Source organism: Oncorhynchus tshawytscha, linkage group LG08, assembly GCF_018296145.1.
Source record: "Oncorhynchus tshawytscha isolate Ot180627B linkage group LG08, Otsh_v2.0, whole genome shotgun sequence".
Taxonomy (NCBI): Eukaryota; Metazoa; Chordata; class Actinopteri; order Salmoniformes; family Salmonidae; genus Oncorhynchus; species Oncorhynchus tshawytscha.
Window position 1 is genome coordinate 35,118,237 of NC_056436.1, and position 20,575 is coordinate 35,138,811.

A 20,575-nucleotide genomic window follows, 5' to 3' on the forward strand; every position below is an offset into this window, starting at 1 on the left:
TACAGAAAAAAATATATTTGGAAGTAAGATGCTGAGACCCACCCATTTCCAAACTGAACACTTAATCTATCACTATGCTAAAATCACTGACTATTCAAACACACTGAAATCCATGTGCTGCCAACGTTGCTAATCCGACCCCCTTTAGACTTTTCGAATAGGGTATAACTATGACATGAGGGGTAGATTATCAAAAATGATGTTACCTTCTTCAGGGCTGACATTCTACAGTAGGTAATTCCTCCTCAAATCCCGTTCACATGCTGAGGTTTCCAGCGAAGTTTAGAGGGTGCGCCCATTCCAAACTAGGCTCACTCTGGTCCTGATGCTGAGCCATTGGTACCTACCTATTTGATATTCACATCGCGGTTTCCATGCGCTGCTTTCAAACCCTTCTTCACATCTGGCTTAGTTTGCGCATGTCAATGGAGTTTTACTGGATGCGACCAGAGGGGGAGCTGTTGATCAGGATATAGGGAGCCACTGTCTGGCAGGGGGACTGATGCAGGCAGTTGAACTTCTATCAGTTTCTAAACCATACAGTCTTTGGTTCCATTATCGTATGGATGTGAGGTCTGCGCTCCAGCTTGCTTGTTTTTTTTTCTTTCACCGCTGTGCACACACACACACACACACACACACACACATTGACATTTGGCTAAATGATTTCAATGGTAACGGGGCATGCTTCGGCAATGCAATGATGCAAATGATGGAGTGTCATTCCAGAAGTTCTTAAAAGCTGCAAAACACTCACTAGCAGGGTAGATGGCTATGCTAACGAGCTATCTAGCTGATAGCTTTAGCGTTCATCACGGGTTTGTTTAATGGTGCATTCGAGTTAATTCTAGTGATATGGCACATCGGAAACAAGGTAAGTCCATTTCGCTTCTAACGCCAGACGTAACGTTAGCTGGTTTTACAAGTTTGTACTAGCTAGCTATCCTGCTAGCAAGGCTGCTACTCACCTCGCGCATCTCACTGTGTCAAACGCAAGTGGCATCCTGCCCTGTCAATCCCGCGTGTCTTTGCAATACATTCATAGATGTATACATCTATTATCTGCTGTTGTGATGATTTTTCCCCCCATTTGTCCATTAACTACATTTATATTTGAAGCCTATGACATGTACTTGACATGGACAGCAAAGTAAAATAAAAGTTAAAAGATGCTACACAAGATTATATATATACTTTTTACAACAGAAGCCGCCCCTGAAGGGAGAAATCAATAGGCAAATATCTTAGCCAATCACAACAGTGGCAGTTAAGTAATGTTGTGAAACACTATCATTCCACTATTAGCGCCAGGTATATTAGACATGTTTAGACATTACTATGCAAAAAAATATGTGAAGCACCTTTAAGAATGTTAGTTAACTTTGTTTCAGTATTCCAGTCTAAGGTTCTTCAGATGCTGTACCTTACCTACCAGGCCTGTGAAAGAATCCAGCTCTCCACCCCTTGAGACCTCTGTGAAACAAAAGTAGGCGTAGAGGAGGAGGGCACTATCACTGGTAAGTAGAGTTTCATATTACAATATACAAGTTATTCTCAAATTATTCTTATCTCTGTCATTCGCAGGAGAAAGAGATGGCGATATCGAGGGCGGTGGTCGGGGCCTTGTAAGGATCTGGCGGTGAGTGGGTAATTTGCCTTTACCATCAGTCCTGTTAGCCAACGTACAATCATTGGATAATAAAATAGACGAACTACAAGCACGTATATCCTACCAACGGGACATTAACCTTTCTAGGGCAGGGGTTCCGCTGGCGAAAAGGCAGCACGCGAAATTCAAAAATGTTTTTTAGAAATATGTAACTTTCACACATTAACAAGTCCAATACTGCAAAAACAATATCTATATGTAATCGTACTAGAGCAATCCAATTAAGAATAATACACAGATTGCATATATCCCCAAATCGCAGACATGCTTTTAGCCCCACTTCCTCTTCCCCTCAGTGTCTTAAATGCAAAACTGATACAGGCACCCTAACACATTGTTTATGGTCATGTACCAAAATACAAAGATACTGGTCTGGTGTTCTGCAAGAAATTGAAAAGATCCTAGGGGTTGATCTAGAATTGGACCCAGTTTCTTTACTGTTAGGTCTCCCTAGTAGGCATGTTACTTCTGTGGGTAAAAGGAGGCTTTACAACATCCTTACCTTCGCAGTGAGGAAAAACATCCTTTTACAGTGGATTGGTGATAAGGTTCCTTCTATTAAAGATTGGCATAAGATACTATTTGAATGGGTGCCTCTGGAATATCTGACATGTACATTGCATTCTAAAACAGACCAGTTCTACAAAGTATGGGAACCTTATCTAAATTACCTAGAACCTGAGGTATCAGCTATTATGCTGCAAGGATTCTCTTAGAATGGCGGGGATCTATGTATTTCAGAACTACACTGTACGTTCCATGTGTGGAACCTAACCTCTTGGTTTAAACTGAGCCTTTTTGTTTAAATTCTGTTTGTAAGTTTGTTTAAAATGTATGTATTGAGAGACGCAATGATGGGATGGGGTGAGAGAAGCACCGAGCGGGAAGAGGAAAATGGTGTACGTATGTATGGGTGTGTGTGTGTGTGTGTGCGTGCACGTATGTATGCGTATGTGTGTGTATATGCATGGGTATATGTATGTGTATATATGTGTATATATATGCGCGTAGATATGTGTAAGTGGGTGCTGTTTTTCTTGTTTTTTTTCTGTGTGCTTTGTCTCTGTTGTTGTATCTCTTAATATGGGTGAAAATTGTGAAATTCCAATAAAAATACTGTTACAAACAAGTCCAATACAGCAAATGAAAGACAAATCTGTTGTTAATCTACCCATCTTGTCCGATTTCAAAAATGCTTTACAGCGAAAGCACAACATATGATTATGTTAGATCATAGCCAAGTCAAAAAAACACAGCCATTTTTCCAGACGAAGATAGGAGTCACGAAAAGCAGAAATATATAGATAAAATTAATCACTAACCTTTGATGATCTTCATTAGATGACACTCATAGGACATCATGTTACACAATACATGTATGTTTTGTACGATAATGTGCATATTTACATTGGCGCGTTACGTGCAGTAATGTTTTGATTCCAAAACATCCTGTGATTTTGCAGAAATACTCATAATAAACATTGATAAAAGATAGACTTCTCCTTCTTCGATATAGGGGGCGCTCTTTTAATTTTTGGATGAAAAACGTCCCGTTTTAAACAAGATATTTTGTCACGAAAAGATGCTCGACTATGCATATAATTAACAGCTTTGGAAAGAAAACACTGACGTTTCCAAAATTGCAAAGATATTGTCTGTGAGTGCCACAGAACTGATGTTACAGAAAAAAAACAGATAAAAATACAATCAGGAAGTGACAAATTTTTTGAAACCGCCTCATGGCAATGACTCCTTATATGGCTGTGGAGGTGCTAGGAGTCAGCTTACCTTTTCCATGTTTTCCCCATGGTGTCTGCAGCATTGTGACGTATTTGTAGGCATATCATTGGAAGATTGACCATAAGAGACTACATTTACCAGGTGGTCGCTTGGTGTCCTCCGTCGCAATTATTGCGTAATCTCCAGCTGCAGTATTTTTCCGTTTTCTTCTGATGAGAAGCCAGCTGCCACCACTGATAGATTATCGAATAGATATGTGAAAAACAACTTGAGGATTGATTCTAAACAACGTTTGCCATGTTTCTGTCGATATTATGGAGCTAATTTGGAAAAAAGTTTGGCGTTGTAAGTGACTGCAATTTCATTTTTTTTTCTTAGCCAAACGTGATGAACAAAATGGAGCTATTTCACTTACACAAATAATCTTTTTGGTAAAAATGAACATTTGCAACAGTCAACAGAAGTTAGAAATTACACCATAAATATTCACTTACCTTTGATGATCTTCATCAGAAGGCACCCCCAGGAATCCCAGTTTGACAATAATTGACTGATTTGTTCCATAAAGTCCATCATTTATGTCCAAATAGCCACTTGTTGTTAGCGTGTTCAGCCCAGTAATCCATCTTCATGAGGCGCAGGCACTTCGTCCAGACAAAAACTCAAAGTTCCATTCCAGTCCTTTAGAAACATGTCAAACGATGTATGGAATCAATCTTTAGGATGTTTTTAGCATAAAACATCAATAATGTTCCAACCGGAGAATTCCTTCGGGAACTCTGTCGGGAGCGCGCGTCATGAGACCAAGGCACTCTGCCAGACCACTGACTCAAACAGGTCTCATGAGCCCCTTCTTTATAGTAGTATCCTCATTCAAGTTTCTAAAGACGGTTGATATCTAGTAGAAGCCGTAGGAAGTGCAACTTTATCCATATCTCAATGTGTATTCGGTAAGCCAAGCTTTGAAAAACTACAAACCTCAAGATGTCCCACTTCCTGGTTGGATTTTCACCTGCCATATGAGTTCTGTTATACTCACAGACATCATTCAAACAGTTTAGAAACTTCAGAGTTTTTTTTCTATCCAATACTAATAATAATATGCATATATTAGCATCTGGGATAGAGCAGGAGGCAGTTCACTCTGGGCACGCTATTCATCCAAAAGTGAAAATGCTGCCCCCTATCCCAAAAAGGTTAAAAACTGTAAAATCTTATGTTTCACCGAGTTGTGGCTGAATGACGACATGAATAATATACAGCTGGCGGTTTATACACCGTATCGGCAGGATAGAACAGTAGCCTCTGGTAAGACAAGGGGTGGTGGTCTATGTATATTTGTAAACAACAGCTGGTGCTGATATCTAAGGATGTCTCAAGGTTTTGCTCGCCTGTGATAGAGTATCTCAAGATAAGCTGTAGACCACACTATTTACCAAGAGTTTTCATCTATATTCTTCGTAGCTGTCTATTTACCACCACAAACCGATGCTGGCACTAAGACCGCACTCAATGAGCTGTATACGGCCATAAGCAAACAGGAAAACGCTCATCCATAGGTGGCTCTCCTAGTGGCCGGGGAAACTTAAATCAGTTTTACCTCATTTCTGCCATCATGTTAAATGTGCAAACAGAGGGGAAAACACTCTAGACCACAATTATTCCACACACAGAGACGCATACAAAGCTCTCCCTCGCCCTTCATGTGGCAAATCTGACCATAATTCTATCCTCCTGATTCCTGCTTACCAGCAAAAACTAAAGCAGGAAGCACCAGTGACTTGGTCAATAAAAAAGTGGTCAGAAGAAGCAGATGCTAAGCTACAGGACTGTGTTGCTAGCACAGAATGAAATATGTTCTGCATATGACTGCATGGCCAGGCACGACTCCAACACCATTATTAAGTTAGCTGATGACACAACAGTCGTAGGCCTGATCACCGACAACGATGAGACAGCCTATAGGGAGGAGGTCAGAGACCTGGCCGTGTGGTGCCAGGACAACATCTTCTCCCTCAAAGTGATCAAGATAAAGGAGATGATTGTGGACAACAGGAATAGGAGCACCTAGCCCGCCCACATTCTCATTGATGGGGCTGTAGTGGAACAGGTTGAGAGCTTCAAGTTCCTTGGTGTCCACATCACCAACAAACTATCATGGTCCAAGCACACCAAGACAGTCGTGAAGTGGGCACGACAACCTATTCCCCCTCAGGAGACTGAAAAGATTTGCACGGTTTCCTCCAGCATCTTCACAAGGTCCTTTGCTGTTTTTCTGGGATTGATTTGCACTTTTCGCACCGAAGTACGTTCATCTTTAGGAGACAGAGCGCGTCTCCTTCCTGAGTGGTATGACGGCTGCGTTGTCCCATGGTGTTTATACTTGCGTTTATACTTGTTTGTACAGATAAACATGATAAACTTGTGGAGGTCTACAATTGTTTTTCTGAGGTCTTGGCTGATTTGTTTTGATTTTCCCATGAAGCAAAGAGGCAATGAGTTTGAAGGTCGGCCTTGAAATACATCCAAAGGTACACCTCCAATTGACTCAAATTATGTCAATTAGACTGTCAGAAGCTTCTAGAGCTGTCACGCCCTGACCTTGGTTCCATTTTTATGTCTCTATTTTGGTTTGGTCGGGGCGTGAGTTGGGGTGGGCATTCTGTTGTTTTTCTATGTTTTCTTTTCTATGTGTTTGGCCTGGTATGGTTTCCAATCAGAGGCAGCTGTCTATCGTTGTCTCTGATTGAGAACCATACTTAGGTAGGCTTTTCCCACCTGGTGTTTGTGGGTAGTTGTTTCCTGTTTTGTGTTTTCACCTTTCAGTACTGTTTGGATGTTCATTTCTTACATTCACTTTGTTATTTTGTATTTTCGTGATCTGTTATAATAAATAATCATGGACACTTAACACGCTGCGTTTTGGTCCGATCCTTCCTACTCCTTATCCGATGAAGACAAAGATCATTACAAGAGCCATGACATCATTTTCTGGAATTTTCCAAGCTGTTTAAAGGCACAGTCAACTTAGTGTATGTAAACTTCTGACCCACTGGAATTATGATACAGGAATTATAAGTGAAATAATCTTTTTGTAAACAATTGTTGGAAAACTTACTTGTGTCATGCACATTGTAGATGTCCTAACCGACTTGCCAAAACTATAGTTTCTAAACAAGAAATTTGTGGAGTGGTTGAAAAATGAGTTTTAATGACTCCAACCTAAGTGTATGTAAACTACACTTTCAACTGTAGACTGTTCTCTCTGCAACTGCACGGCAAGCAGTACCGGAGCGCCAGGTCTAGGTCCAAAAGGCTTCTCAACAGCTTCGACGCCCAAGCCATAAGACTCCTGAACAGCTAATCAAATGGCTACCCAGTCTATTTGCATCGCCCCCCACACTCTTTTACGCTGCTGCTTTTCTCCGTTTTTCTCCATTTATTTATTTATTATTTGTCACTTTAACTCTACCTACATGTATGTACATATTACCTCAATCACCTCGACTAACCAGTGACTCTGTACATTGACTCTGTACCGGTACCCCAAATTTATAGCCTCGCTATTGTTATTTTACTGCTGCTCTTTAATTATTTGTAACTGTTTGTTTCATGTTTTTTACTTATATTTTGTACTTCACACATACTTTTGTTAAAACTGCATTGTTGGCTAAGGGCTTGTAAGTAGGCCCTGCGCTGTAAGGTCTACACCTGTTGTATTCGGCACATGTAACTAATAAAATTTGATTTGAAATAAATATTGTTTCCGGGGCTAAGCAAAGTGAGACATCACCTGCTTTTTATTACTCCCAACTAAGTTGGTTTCACACTCTGGAAATTATATAGCTACAAACACCTCCAAACCAACTGCCAGTATATACAGTATAGCTAATGTTCTTTCTTTCTCATTTGCTCTGTGTCGCAGGAGATAGAGGGATAACACTATCCCCAGACAGGCAGACGAGTGCAGATTAAAAGACGAGTGCAGAGGGATCTGTCACGCCTTCAGCCAGCATGCATAAATACTGTGAATTTGGTAAGAGGGCTATAATCTTACATTTATGGACTGTCTGGGGAAAGAGATGCACCGTAAAGCAAGGGATTTACTATCGAGGCCTCTCCCTGGTTCCCCTGTTCGGCTCAGTGCTCAGTGTTACTATCACTCTCCTTGATTGTCTTTTCCTGTCCAGTTGTGGGGAAAAAGCAGGAACAAATATTTTTAACCATGATCTTAGTTGTTAGATGGTTATGCAGAGTGTACCCCATGCATTGAGATGGGATCTTTTCAATCTCTGTGCGACATGGATTAGACCAGCCAGTTTGGGGCTCCCGAGTGGCGCAGTGGTCTAAGGCACTGCATCTCAGTGCTACTCAGTGCTCACTACAGATCCTGGTTCGATTCCAGGCTGTATCGCAACCAGCTGTGATTGGGAGTCCCATAGGGCAGCGCAAAATTGGCCCAGTATCGTCCGGGTTAGGGTTTGGCTGGGCTAAGCCGTCATTGTAAATAAGAATTTGTTCTTAAATGACTTGCCTAGTTAAATCAAATGGTTGATGCTGTTGCTCAGTGTGTTCTCAAGTTCAAATGTTATGGTTGTCATTACAGATATGGATTGATTATCTCAGTGTAAATGGCTTATGTGGGCACTCAATTAAACCATTTTGGCTCAACAGTTGACATTGATTTACCAAAGAACGTATATATTTTTTGATATGTGGTCAGTAGACTGAGATGTAACCAAGTACAGTAGATGTGTTTAGTGGAGGTTTCCCTGGCATCACGAAACAGCTGAATGAACAAGCTGCTTTAAGCCGTCCTACCCAAGTCCATTTCACTCACTCACCGTCTGCCTGCTGGAGGGGTAGGGGGTTTGGGCTACCTGGTTGAAACTGATGAGATGAGTATTGCCATTAGAGAATAGCCTAAGGCAACAGCTTAATTTGTACACTGAATGGGTTGTACTAGTATTTACACATTACCAGCTCTCTGCAGCAATTGTGTTAATTAATTGGAAGACATGTTTTTCTAGCAGCTCAAGAATTTATGACATCAAGGCATACTCAATTGAGCTATATTTACCCATTACAATGGTTTAGGCCGAGTCAGCAATTTAGGCCTATTAATACTTTCTCTTAAAGCCTGTCCAAATTCACATAGAAATGTGAGTTATAGATCTATCATTCTCATTAAAAGCAAGTCTAAGAACCGGTAGATCGGTTCTATGTGCGCTATTTCTATGCTTCCCGTTAAGTTTTGTTCTTGCGTCTTTCGGTTTTGTACACAAGCTGAAAACACAATATTGTTGTTTATTGAAAATATATTTCACAGCAGTTTAGATGGTACAATGATTCTCTACACTATTGCTTGTTTTGTCACCAACTGAAATTTGGCGAACTATTCACACTTTTGTAACCAGAAAATGGCGGAGCGATTTCTTCGTATTGCACCTTTAATGCTTGGCCATTCCATTTTTCTGACAAGCAGCACTATTTTAGAAGTAGTAGAGGTTAGCACAGGATAGGCCTAATCTTGTAGCAGTACACATGGAGTAGTAGAGTGGTTTTGAGTGGATGTTTGTGTCTGTGGCTCTGTGCTACATTACACTTGCAGGTACGGTATGCCTACCGCTTTAAATATTTGTTGTTACCATGGAGAAAGCAAAGAGCATGACAAACTCAGTCATGAAAATCTGTATTTTTTTGTTGTTGTTTCTTCAAAGTCTTAACATTTACCGTGGCAGATGTCTATTTTGAATAATGGCTTAAAGTACTTCCACGTAGAGCAGCTGGGCGTATACGCATGATGCAGTTCTTCTCCATTTTTTTAATTAACATCTAAGCAAGGAATGAAGTCATCATGTATATTGCATATTTGAAAAGGCCCACTTATGGGAAAATCTCAATGAACAGTATACACACCAAAAACAAGTAAAGAGGCATGGGGAGAAGCTCAGCAATACTCAAGTGACTGAATAATCTGACACTAAGAGCAATGTCTACTGCTATTTGCCTAGTTAATAGCAACTCTACTGCATTGTATTTGGGCTGCCCAGAGCCCGCTAGTTGGTGAGTAGTTTTAGGCCTGTGTGTCTATGCATGTCACAGGGAATTTGTTTCCAAAAGCCTAATTCCTTCAAACTCCCACAAGGCCTTGGAGTTCGTAGACTGTCAAAATGTGTAAAGTGAGGGACCAACTCAGCCAAGAAGGATATCTTATCAGTGGTTTAGATGTACTCATCAGAGAGGCCTTGGATGACCTTACTATTCATCCCTCCTGTCAACATTACAATGTTGTTTCTGGATCACTAATAGACTTAGCCTACCTGACTACTAGAGGGAGCAGTGTGACTCACATTCCTTAGATGACTGCAGTTCACCTGTTTCCCTTTTAAAACAGACAATTATTTTTCATGACTAATACTATGCGTGCGTGTGAATGCACCACACGTCCGTCTTCATTCTACAGGACAGCCTGTGTCTTTGAACCACGATTGATTGACCTGGACCTTGCTGCATTAAGCGTCTATTATCGAGCCCATGTTTTCTTAGCCCCATATCTGCCGCATAATTTACATATTACCTCCAACAGCAAATCGCTTCCTACAGTGCATTCAGAAAGTATTCAGACCCCTTGAGTTTTTCCACATTTTGTTACATTACAGCCTTATTCGAAAATGTATTTAAAACACAATACCCCATAATGACAAAGTGACAAAGCAAAAACAGGTAGGTATTCAGACCCTTTACTCAGTACTTTGTTGAAGCACCTTTGGCAGCGATTACAGCCTCGAGTCTTCTTGGGTATGACGCTACAAGCTTGGCACACCTGTATTTTGGGAGTTTCTCCCATACTTCTCTGCAGATCCTCTCAAGCTCTGTCAGATTCACTACACAGATATTTTCAAGTCTTTCCAGAGATGTTCGATCGGGATCAAGTCCGGGCTCTGGCTAGGCCACTCGAAGGACATTCAGAGACTTGTCTCGAAGCCACTCCAAGATGTGTTGTCTTGGCTGTGTGCTTAGGGTCGTTGTCCTGTTGGAAGGTGAATCTTTGCCCCAGTCTGAGGTCCTGAGTGCTCTGGAGCAAGTTTTCATCAAGGATCTCTCTGTACATTGCTCCGTTCACCTTTCCCACAATCTTGACTAAACTCCCAGTCCCTGCCACTGAATAACATCCCCATGATGCTGCCACCACCATGCTTCACCATAGGGATGGTGCCAGGTTTCTCCCAGACATGACGTTTGGCATTCAGGCCAGAGTTCAATCTTGGTTTCATTAGACCAGAGAATCTTGTTTCTCATGATCTGAGAGTCTTTATATGTCTTTTGGCAAACTCCAAGCGGGCTGTCGTGCTTTTTAATGAGGAATGGCTTCTGTCCCGCCACTCTACCGTAACGGCCTGACTGGCGAAGTGATGCAGAGATGGTTGTCCTTCTGGAAGGTTCTCAAATCTTCACAGAGGAACTCTTGGTCACCTCCCTGACCAAGGCCCTTCTCCCCCGATTGCTCAGTTTGGCTGGGCGGCCAGCTCTAGGAAGAGTCTTGGGGGTTACAAACGTCTTCCATTTAAGAATGATGGAGGTCACTGTGTTCTTGGGGACCTTCAATGGTTCAGAAATGTTTTGGTACCCTTACACAGATCTGTGTCTCGACACAATCCTGTCTCGGAGCTCTACGGACAATTCCTTCGACCTCATGGCTTGTTTTTTTTCTCTAACATGGACTGTCAACTGTGGGAGCTTATATAGACAGGTGTGTACCTTTCCAAATCATGTCCACGCAATTGAATTTACCACAGGTGGACTACAATAAAGTTGTAGAAACAGCTCAACGATGATCAATGAAAACAGGATGCACCTGAGATCAATTTCAAGTCTCATCGCAAAGGGTCTAAATACTTATATAAATAAGCTATTTCTGTTTTTTGTTTTTTTTAATAAATTAGTCAACATTTCTAAAAACCTGTTTTAACTTTGTCATTATGGGGTATAGTGTGTAGATTGATGGAAAACATTTTTTTTGTCAATTTTAGAAAGGCTGTAACGTAACAAAATGTGGAAAAAGCCAAGAGGTTTGAATACTTTCCGAATGCTCTGTACATGGTTTTTATGAATAGTTTTATGTAAATGCCGTGAATAATAATTTACCAGCTTGCTATTTGCGCAGTTTCTTTCACAGCTGAAAATGGATAAATAAATCAAATGTTTTTTAAGATGGTTAAAATGCCACTTTCTCTGTCTCTGCACAGCTGCCCTTATGGTAGCTGCTTCCCCTTCGGACTGCTAAGCTATCAACACTCTGCTGAAAGCCTAGAGAAAGAGTGTGTGTGTGCCGCCCACCTAACAGTGTGTGTGCATTTACGCTCTGTAGTAGTGGTGCTGGAGTCTGTAGACTGTGGTTGAGTTGCCGATTTCCAGACAGCCTCTCTACCCGCCAGTTACCCTAGGGAAAAACCTCCACTCTCTGCTGTGTGTGGGAAGGCCCCATCTTTACCACAGGCGATTTGGTCAGATTTGTGCTCTGTGATCCTGGGCAGTGGATATCCACCCATCCTGGAGCGTCAATCCCCTCAGCTACACTACAGAGAGGTCTATAGGCAGGGTCATCCAAGGGGTGCAGCTTGGCTGAATATGCTTGCTGAATTAGCTTGATCTGTTACAAAATAAACAAAGTCTTGTGTTAAAGGCCGGGTAAACATGGTGTAGAAGGTGGCTCATTCCAAGTGCGATGAAATGGGTACTTTTGATGAATTTGGATCACAGGGATCACAGTACTACAGCCAAATGGGATTCTTGCCTTAAAGGCCCAGGGCAGTCAAAATCTTTTTCTTGTGTTTTGTATCATATTGTACAACAGCTGATGAAACTAACATGGTAACAATGTGACATTTTATTTACCTTTATTTAACTAGGCAGGTCACTTAAGAACAAATTCTTATTTTCAATGACAGGCTAGGAACAGTGGGTTAACTGCCTTATTCAGTGGCAGAACGACAGATTTTTACCTTGTCGGCCTGGGGATTCGATCTTGAAACCTTTCGGTTACTAGTCCAACGCTCTAACCTCTAGGCTACCTGCCGCCAAATCAATGTTGTTTTCTGATAGTTGCTCGTTTAAAATGCAATCTACACAGGAGCTTCTAATCAGCAGGTTTGCATGGACGTGAGTTTCTGCTTGCCTGCTGACGTCACCAAGCGGTACATTTGTTAATAGACCAATAACAAAGAGTTCCTGACTGCTAGTTTTCAGTTTTCCCCTCGCAACTCAGACCACTCCCAGACAGTCCTAGTTCAATTCTGCTTGAGAAATCATTTTTTTTGCTAGATTCATTTTTTTTGTTGGTCAATTTAAATGGAAAACTATTACAGTAAAATAGGTATTGATCTAAAACGTCTGCATTGGATTCCGCAATATGGGGGAAACAGTGCCATAGCCGTTGTTTTTGTTGGCGAAGCAGCGCTGGGGAGCGTATTGCATGGTAGTGAAACAAATTGCACTGCATATGCAGCTGCATGCAATGATGTCCGAGGGGGAAAAAACGGTGTTCGTTGTTTGCAGTAACTTTGTTGTTCTAATTTCACAAATGGACGTGGCAGTTTTACAATTGCGGATTCCAGCTTTAAGGGATTAGACACTAGTTTGTGAAAGTCATGAAAGTTAAAAAGCTCTCACTTTTTTATTGTTCCCTTCAGTTGAGAACACTCATGAGTCCAACAAAGATGAAGAGGTAGAAGAAGACGATGGAGGAAGAAGAAGGAGAAATGGAAACTATAGCTCCAGGAGGTGGGACAGTGGTGGACGGAGCGGGCCAGGTTACAGGATCCAACCCTGGGGACCTCCATGGAGGAAGGAGTGTGGCTCAACAAGAAGAGGAGGAAACAGCGTCATAAACAGAAGCTCTTGTGTCTGGGTCTGGTGCCGCGTGCTGCGGCTCAAGTTCACCTACGAGAGCGAGGGGGGAGGAAGATATGAGGCAGAGAAGAGCAGCTGAAGTGATAATCTTCCTCAGGACCACACAAGATCTATGTTTCTGATTGTGAGTGTGACATACCAGGGCTGCTAATCAACCCAGATACGGTCACATATAGCCTAGGCTGTGTTTCAGTCTTCCTAAGAGCTGGCCAAAAGTGCTGAAGCATAGTTCATTTTATCGCTTTCGGGATTGGTAGAAAATAAATAATTTGAACAGCACTGTGCAGAGCACACGCACATTGAAAGTGAAAGCACAGCTCATTAATCACTAGCCTATAACAACTTGAGGACCTTGAGAGATTTAGGAATCGAGGTATAGAGGTGCATTGAGGTGTTTGGGTTTACTTCATCATGCTCAAATGTAATGGACAGGCTCAGTCATCTGGTCTGTCATAATCCCTCCATGACTTGCCTCTGGAGGGCTAGACAGACCGACAGTCAGTCAGTCCAAAGAATCCCATTGGTTCCAGGGATTAAGGTTTCTCTGTTGGTGAATTACTGTGGAAGGCTAAGAAGGAAGACCTCTGGAAATGTCCACAGTAGTTCAGTTAAAGGGGCCAGATGATCCTGTTCCTTATATGCACCTCAGTCTAGAGAAAGACCAGGTGATTAGACACAGGCCCATTCAGCAACAGAGTTTCTAATGGTTGGTGGAGTAATAGTATACTTACTCCACTACCAAGCAGGTTAAATCTGGTAGTGGAGGGCCTTCTGACCAGCCTGTACAATGGAACATTCCCCCCTGCTGTTTTGGCACAGCTCCACAGCCTCTAGTCCCTGGTGCAGCAACAGGACACAGCAAGGATGCCAAAGGATCTGCAGGAGCTCCAGAACAGCTCTACCATGTCTACTGTTGAGTAGTCTTATCTGGTTTTACCTCGCCTGGATTAAACGGTGTTTGTCTGAGCCCGTCATTCACGTACACATGCATACATTCACCGGTCAGTATCAGCCCTCACCTGTCCGTAAATACCAGACCACACCTGTCCATACTATGACTTACCTATACATGCATGTTCTCACCTATCCAAACACTAACCCGTTTGAAAATCATCAGCGTCTCCTGCCATTCATTCACCTGGAGTTTCACTCAGGAGCTGCCAGGAGACCACACTTTGTACAGATCTAGAAATTGTGAATGAGATGACCTCAGGTGTGTATTTGGGTCAAATCTGTCTAATAGTATGTTGTCCACCCACTCTGCCCACACTTTTTGTGATGAAATTTCACTTGTGTTATAAAGTACATTTTACCAAGACAAATATGATTTTTCATGTTCTGAATTGTTCAGTGGAACATTATATTCAAAAAGTCGGATTTCGTAACCGAATACGTCCGATAATAAGCACCGAGCTCTGTTTACATTAGTGGCGACGCTTTCTCGCAGTGACTTTTGAGGATTTTCCATGTTGTGGTGGTAGTCTGCAAAGTTGTGTCCGCGAGTCGCAAAAAGCTAAATTAACATAACGTGTTTTTTAAAGTTTTTTTTTAAAGCTTGCTGTACGCTCAGTGCTCCATTGACATTTCAGAGATCTGCTTGTTTTTGTGAAATCTTTGAAAAATAACAGGAATTTTGCATTTAACTCCAAGAAAGCTTTAACTCCAAAAAGTTCTGGGACACTGAAGTCCATGGAGAACAAGAGCACCTCCTCCCAGCTGCCCACTGCACTGAGGCTCGGTAACACGGTCACCACCGATAAATCCATGATTATCGAAAACTTCAACAAGCATTTCTCAACGTCTGGCCATGCCTTCCTCCTGGCTACTCCAACCTCGGCCAACAGCTCCGCAGCTACTCGCCCAAGCCTCTCCAGGTTCTCCTTTACCCAAATCCAGATAGCAGATGTTCTGAAAGAGCTGCAAAACCTGGACCCGTACAAATCAGCTGGGCTTGAGAATCTGGACCCTCTATTTCTGAAACTATCCGCCACCATTGTCGCAACCCCTATTACCAGCCTGTTCAACCTCTCTTTCATATCGTCTGAGATCCCCAAGGATTGAAAGCTGCCGCAGTCATCCCCCTCTTCAAAGGGGGAGACACCCTGGACCCAAACTGTTACAGACCTATATCCATCCTGCCCTGCCTATCTAAGGTCTTCGAAAGCCAAGTCAACAAACAGGTCACTGACCATCTCGAATCCCACCGTACCTTCTCCGCTGTGCAATCTGGTTTCCGAGCCGGTCACGGGTGCACCTCAGCCACGCTCAAGGTACTAAACGATATCATAACCGCCATCGATAAAAGACAGTACTGTGCAGCCGTCTTCATCGACCTTGCCAAGGCTTTTGACTCTGTCAATCACCATATTCTTATCGGCAGACTCAGTAGCCTCGGTTTTTCTGATGACTGCCTTGCCTGGTTCACCAACTACTTTGCAGACAGAGTTCAGTGTGTCAAATCGGAGGGCATGCTGTCCGGTCCTCTGGCAGTCTCTATGGGGGTGCCACAGGGTTCAAATCTCGGACCGACTCTTTTCTCTGTATATATCAATGATGTTGCTCTTGCTACGGGTGATTCCCTGATCCACCTCTACGCAGACGACACAATTCTGTATACTTCCGGCCTGTCCTTGGACACTGTGCTATCTAACCTCCAAACGAGCTTCAATGCCATACAACACTCCTTCCGTGGCCTCCAACTGCTCTTAAACGCTAGTAAAACCAAATGCATGCTTTTCAACCGTTCGCTGCCTGCACCCGCACGCCCGACTAGCATCACCACCCTGGATGGTTCCGACCTAGAATATGTGGACATCTATAAGTACCTAGGTGTCTGGCTAGACTGTAAACTCTCCTTCCAGACTCATATCAAACATCTCCAATCTAAAATCAAATCTAGAGTCGGCTTTCTATTCCGCAACAAAGCCTCCTTCATTCATGCCGCCAAACTTACCCTAGTAGAACTGACTATCCTACCGATCCTCGACTTCGGCGATGTCATCTACAAAATAGCTTCCAACACTCTACTCAGCAAACTGGATGCAGTTTATCACAGTGCCATCCGTTTTGTTACTAAAGCACCTTATACCACCCACCACTGCGACCTGTATGCTCTAGTCGTCTGGCCCTCGCTGCATATTCGTCGCCAGACCCACTGGCTCCAGGTCATCTACAAGTCCATGCTAGGTAAAGCTCCGCCTTATCTCAGTTCACTGGTCACGATGGCAACACCCACACGTAGCACGCGCTCCAGCAGGTGTATCTCACTGATCATCCCTAAAGCCTCATTTGGCCGCCTTTCGTTCCAGTTCTCTGCTGCCTGTGACTGGAACGAATTGCAAAAATCGCAAAGACTTTTATCTCCCTCACCAACTTCAAACATCTGCTATCTGAGCAGCTAACCGATCGCTGCAGCTGTACATAGTCTATCGGTAAATAGCCCACCCAACTTTACCTACCTCTTCCCCATACTGTTTATATTTATTTACTTTTCTGCTCTTTTGCACACCAATATCTCTACCTGTACATGACCATCTGATCATTTATCACTCCAGTGTTAATCTGCTAAATTGTAATTATTTGCCTACCTCCTCATGCCTTTTGCACACTGTATATAGACTCCTTTTTTTTCTACTGTGTTATTGACTTGTTAATTGTTTACTCCATGTGTAACTCTGTGTTGTTGTCTGTTCACACTGCTATGCTTTATCTTGGCCAGTTCGCAGTTGTAAATGAGAACTTGTTCTCAACTAGCCTACCTGGTTAAATAAAGGTGAAAATAAAAAATAAAATTTGAAAAAATGTATATGAAAAGCGTATACTAAAATATCATGTCATGTCTCAAAATCGATATATAGCTTACCTCAATATTGTTTTATGTCCTCTGGATTTGAGAAGAAAGGGGACGAGTTCAACAGTGAGCCTGTCAGTTTGCCTCAATTATCGCACAGCATTCAGCTTAGCTGACACGATGCTATTTTCCAAATATTTGACAACTTTTTCCCTCTGGCCTCCATTGAATTATTCACCCTAATTTTGGCCATCCTACAAGGGTAGCAACGCCAATAACTTTTGAACAGATTATGATAGAGACATGCGGTTTGGACCATGTGTTTTCATAGAGGGGCATCAACACAATTAACATATTATTTTATCCATTGGTCAAAAGATGCGTTTTTGATTAGACACCCTACTAATAGTGATGGGAGGGAAAATCGATAGTTACATATTGCGATATTATTTTTGGATGATATTATATATATTTTTTGCGTTACTTAGAGCTAGTCGGCTGTACCTGAGCCAACATGTTTACAGCACTTTTATTTCCATGACTGATCATGGTCTCTCTTCTCTCTGCAGCAGACCAATATGTTTGGAACATGAAATCGCAATAAATCGCCATATTGAATCGCAATACATATAGAATATTGTATCGTGAGGTCCCTGGCAATTCCCAGCCCTAATTGACTAATAGGATCAGTGGATACTTGGCTGTCCCTGGGGAAGAGTGTACTATTCTGGAGTGTTATATGACTGTCCTGTTCAGGGGATTCAGGGCACAGTTGAGCAGGTGGCAATAGTGACGCTCCTCTTTCCACTCTCGTCGCTAAGGCAACGCTGAGGAGGAAAACAGGCTCCAGTCCAAACCAGTGATCAGTTCCAACAATAGACTCACTATAGACTCAAACCACACAGTGTATTCTTGCTGGTCCCTCCACCTGCTCTCCAGATGTGGGCAAGCTTTGTGTATTTCCCTGAAACTTAATTAGTCATTTGAAGGGGAAATAAAGAAGTCTAATAACCATTTAGTCTGTTAAAACAAATCTATTCCCACCTGCATATTGTGTCGGAGCGGCAAAATATTCCCCCTTGTTATTTTTTGCTAAAAGCACATTTCCATTTAACAGAATGTCAATGGGGTACTATAAATGTTTTAGGTGGCAAATGCAAAGTGGGGTATTCATCGAGCTAAACACAAATGGAATTGGCCACCAGTGGAATAAAACCAGCTGCTTCTGGCCACCAATGCTTTAGCCCAGTAAGCCTGCGGTGTGCTGTTGGTTTAGCCTGTTTTAAAGTCCTTCACGTTTTTTTACAGTTCACTGGAGCTTCCTTTCAGAACTGAGAGAGAGGAGGAATCAATTCACCCAAGGGGCAGCGCTAAGGAATATCCCACAGCTTATATTTCACTGTTTCACCCAACACCTCTCGCTCAGGGATGACGTCTGCTGACAGTTTTATTTAATGACTTTCATGCACCTGGTGAATGGAATCTCCTTTTAATTTTTGCTTGAACGGAACAGTCAGATAAAAGCCATAGCCCAGGGGGAAAGGGAAGCTGTTAGGAAACAGTGAGGTACTGTAGGTGATAGGAGTACACTGGCAGTACAATACTGGATTTAGCCTAGGATAACTAGGTTAGGTTTACTTGTCCTCACCGCTATGGAACAGCAGTAATGACCTCATTAACTAACATTTAACCACTCACTATTCCTGATTGCAATCAACTGTAATGTAACGTTTGTCTCTTCTCTTTCCAGGTGATGCCACTGCAGTTGTGTCCCTGTTCCAGTATTGGATCACAGACATCCCGCCCATGCAGAGAGAATGGAAAACAGGCCAACCTACAACATAACCTTCCTAGTCGAGCCAACCAACAACACAACCTTAGACTTTCCTAGATGTTCAGGGTTTTTAACAATACTCCTGACGGAAAACATGTCTGACTTAATTCATTGTGAGCCCATGAAACGGAGTTAAGTACATACCGTAAGCTCACTCCACAGCTAGCTTTAAATGGATGGAGCCATCCAATCGGTACCTTTTGGGTGGCTCAAACCGTTGGAATGTTGTCAAGGAGGGAGGCCACGTGTGTTAGCAAAGCAGAGGTCCCGAGTTCGAGCCAGGTACAAGCCGAATCGAGGAAGTGATAACAGACTAAATTAATGAACCGTTTAATGGATTTTCCCCACAGAAAAGTGAGGCGAGCAAGTGTTTTTTCATGTGGATAAGGAATAACATTACTTTGTGGATACTTTGTGGATAAGGAATAACATTACTTTACCACATTGTCCTATGCACCTGTGTGGGCTCTAGAGTTATATTCCATGTGAAAACCTACACTATTTTTCTTAAAAAGAATGCAGATGTTACAATGTTATAACCATGAGAAATTAAACACACTAAAGTATAACTTGTGACAGTTTCGTTATTCCTGATCAAAATAATTATCTCTGATATACACAACCGTTCAAAAGTTTGGAGTCACTTAGAAATGCATTTTTTTTGTCCATTAAAATAACATCAAATTGATCAGAAATACAGTGTAGACATTGTTAATGTTATAAATGACTATTGTCGCTGGAAATGGCAGATTTCGTTTTTAATGGAATATCTACATAGCCGTACAGAGGCCCATTATCAGCAACCATCACTCCTGTGTTCCAATGGCACGTTGTGTTAGCTGATCTAAGTTTATCATTTGAAAAGGCTAATTGATCATTAGAAAACCCTTTTGCAATTATGTTAGCACAGCTGAAAACTGTTGTCCTGATTAAAGAAGCAATAAAACTGGCCTTTAGACTAGTTGAGTATCTGGAGCATCAGCATTTGTGGGTTTGAGTGTGTGGCATGCTTGAACAGAGGCAATTGTGGTTCTGTGGTCTGGCCCACTATCCAATTGAATGATCAAGATTGACTTGTTGAGAGACACATCATCTTCACTGTAGTTCTATCCACTGAGGATGCTGAGATTTTAACTGTATTTTCAAAGGGGGCTGGAAGGCTAGAAAACCTTGTCCTTGACAGTGACATGAACTTTCCCATCATAGAATGAACTAGATGGAGATCCTGGGATCAACATGACAGATGGTACAAGTCCACTGATGTGATAATCATGGTCGGCAGCTGCTAGAACTGGCCCGCTCACAGGAGCAATGCTTGGATGTTTGCCTCTGTTACAGGTCCCTATAGGCTGGCCAGGTTCTCCGACAGGGATGATTGCCTTATCATCCACACATAACATTTCACTGTCCTTCTGCCACATGCAGGCAAACTGTTTTAATGTAGTTCTAAACTTTCAGTCTTGATGTTCCTTTCTTATCACCCGAGACTGGACTATGAACTTGAGGTCAAACCTTCCTGTGTACTGGAGAGCAGACATGGACCATGGATTCTTGGGTGTAAACTGCAGTCTTAGCCACTGTATTGATGGGATTTTAGTTACTGGTGGAAGCCGCTTTTCCACTTTGTCAC

General features: G+C 42.3%; 1 long non-coding RNA gene across 3 annotated transcripts; it reads left to right on the top strand.

Annotated features, from left to right (window-relative positions):
• Positions 1-336: 336 nt before the first annotated feature.
• Positions 337-19,593, top strand: LOC112256562. Of its 3 annotated transcripts, XR_002954427.2 has the most exons (6): positions 340-874; positions 1,392-1,517; positions 1,585-1,639; positions 7,335-7,445; positions 13,102-13,445; positions 18,862-19,593. It is a non-coding gene; the product is annotated as an uncharacterized LOC112256562 (long non-coding RNA). The 3 variants fall into 3 exon arrangements; XR_002954426.2 differs by having other exon boundaries at positions 337-1,517; XR_002954428.2 differs by lacking the exon at positions 13,102-13,445 and having other exon boundaries at positions 342-1,517; positions 18,862-19,590.
• Positions 19,594-20,575: the final 982 nt, after the last annotated feature.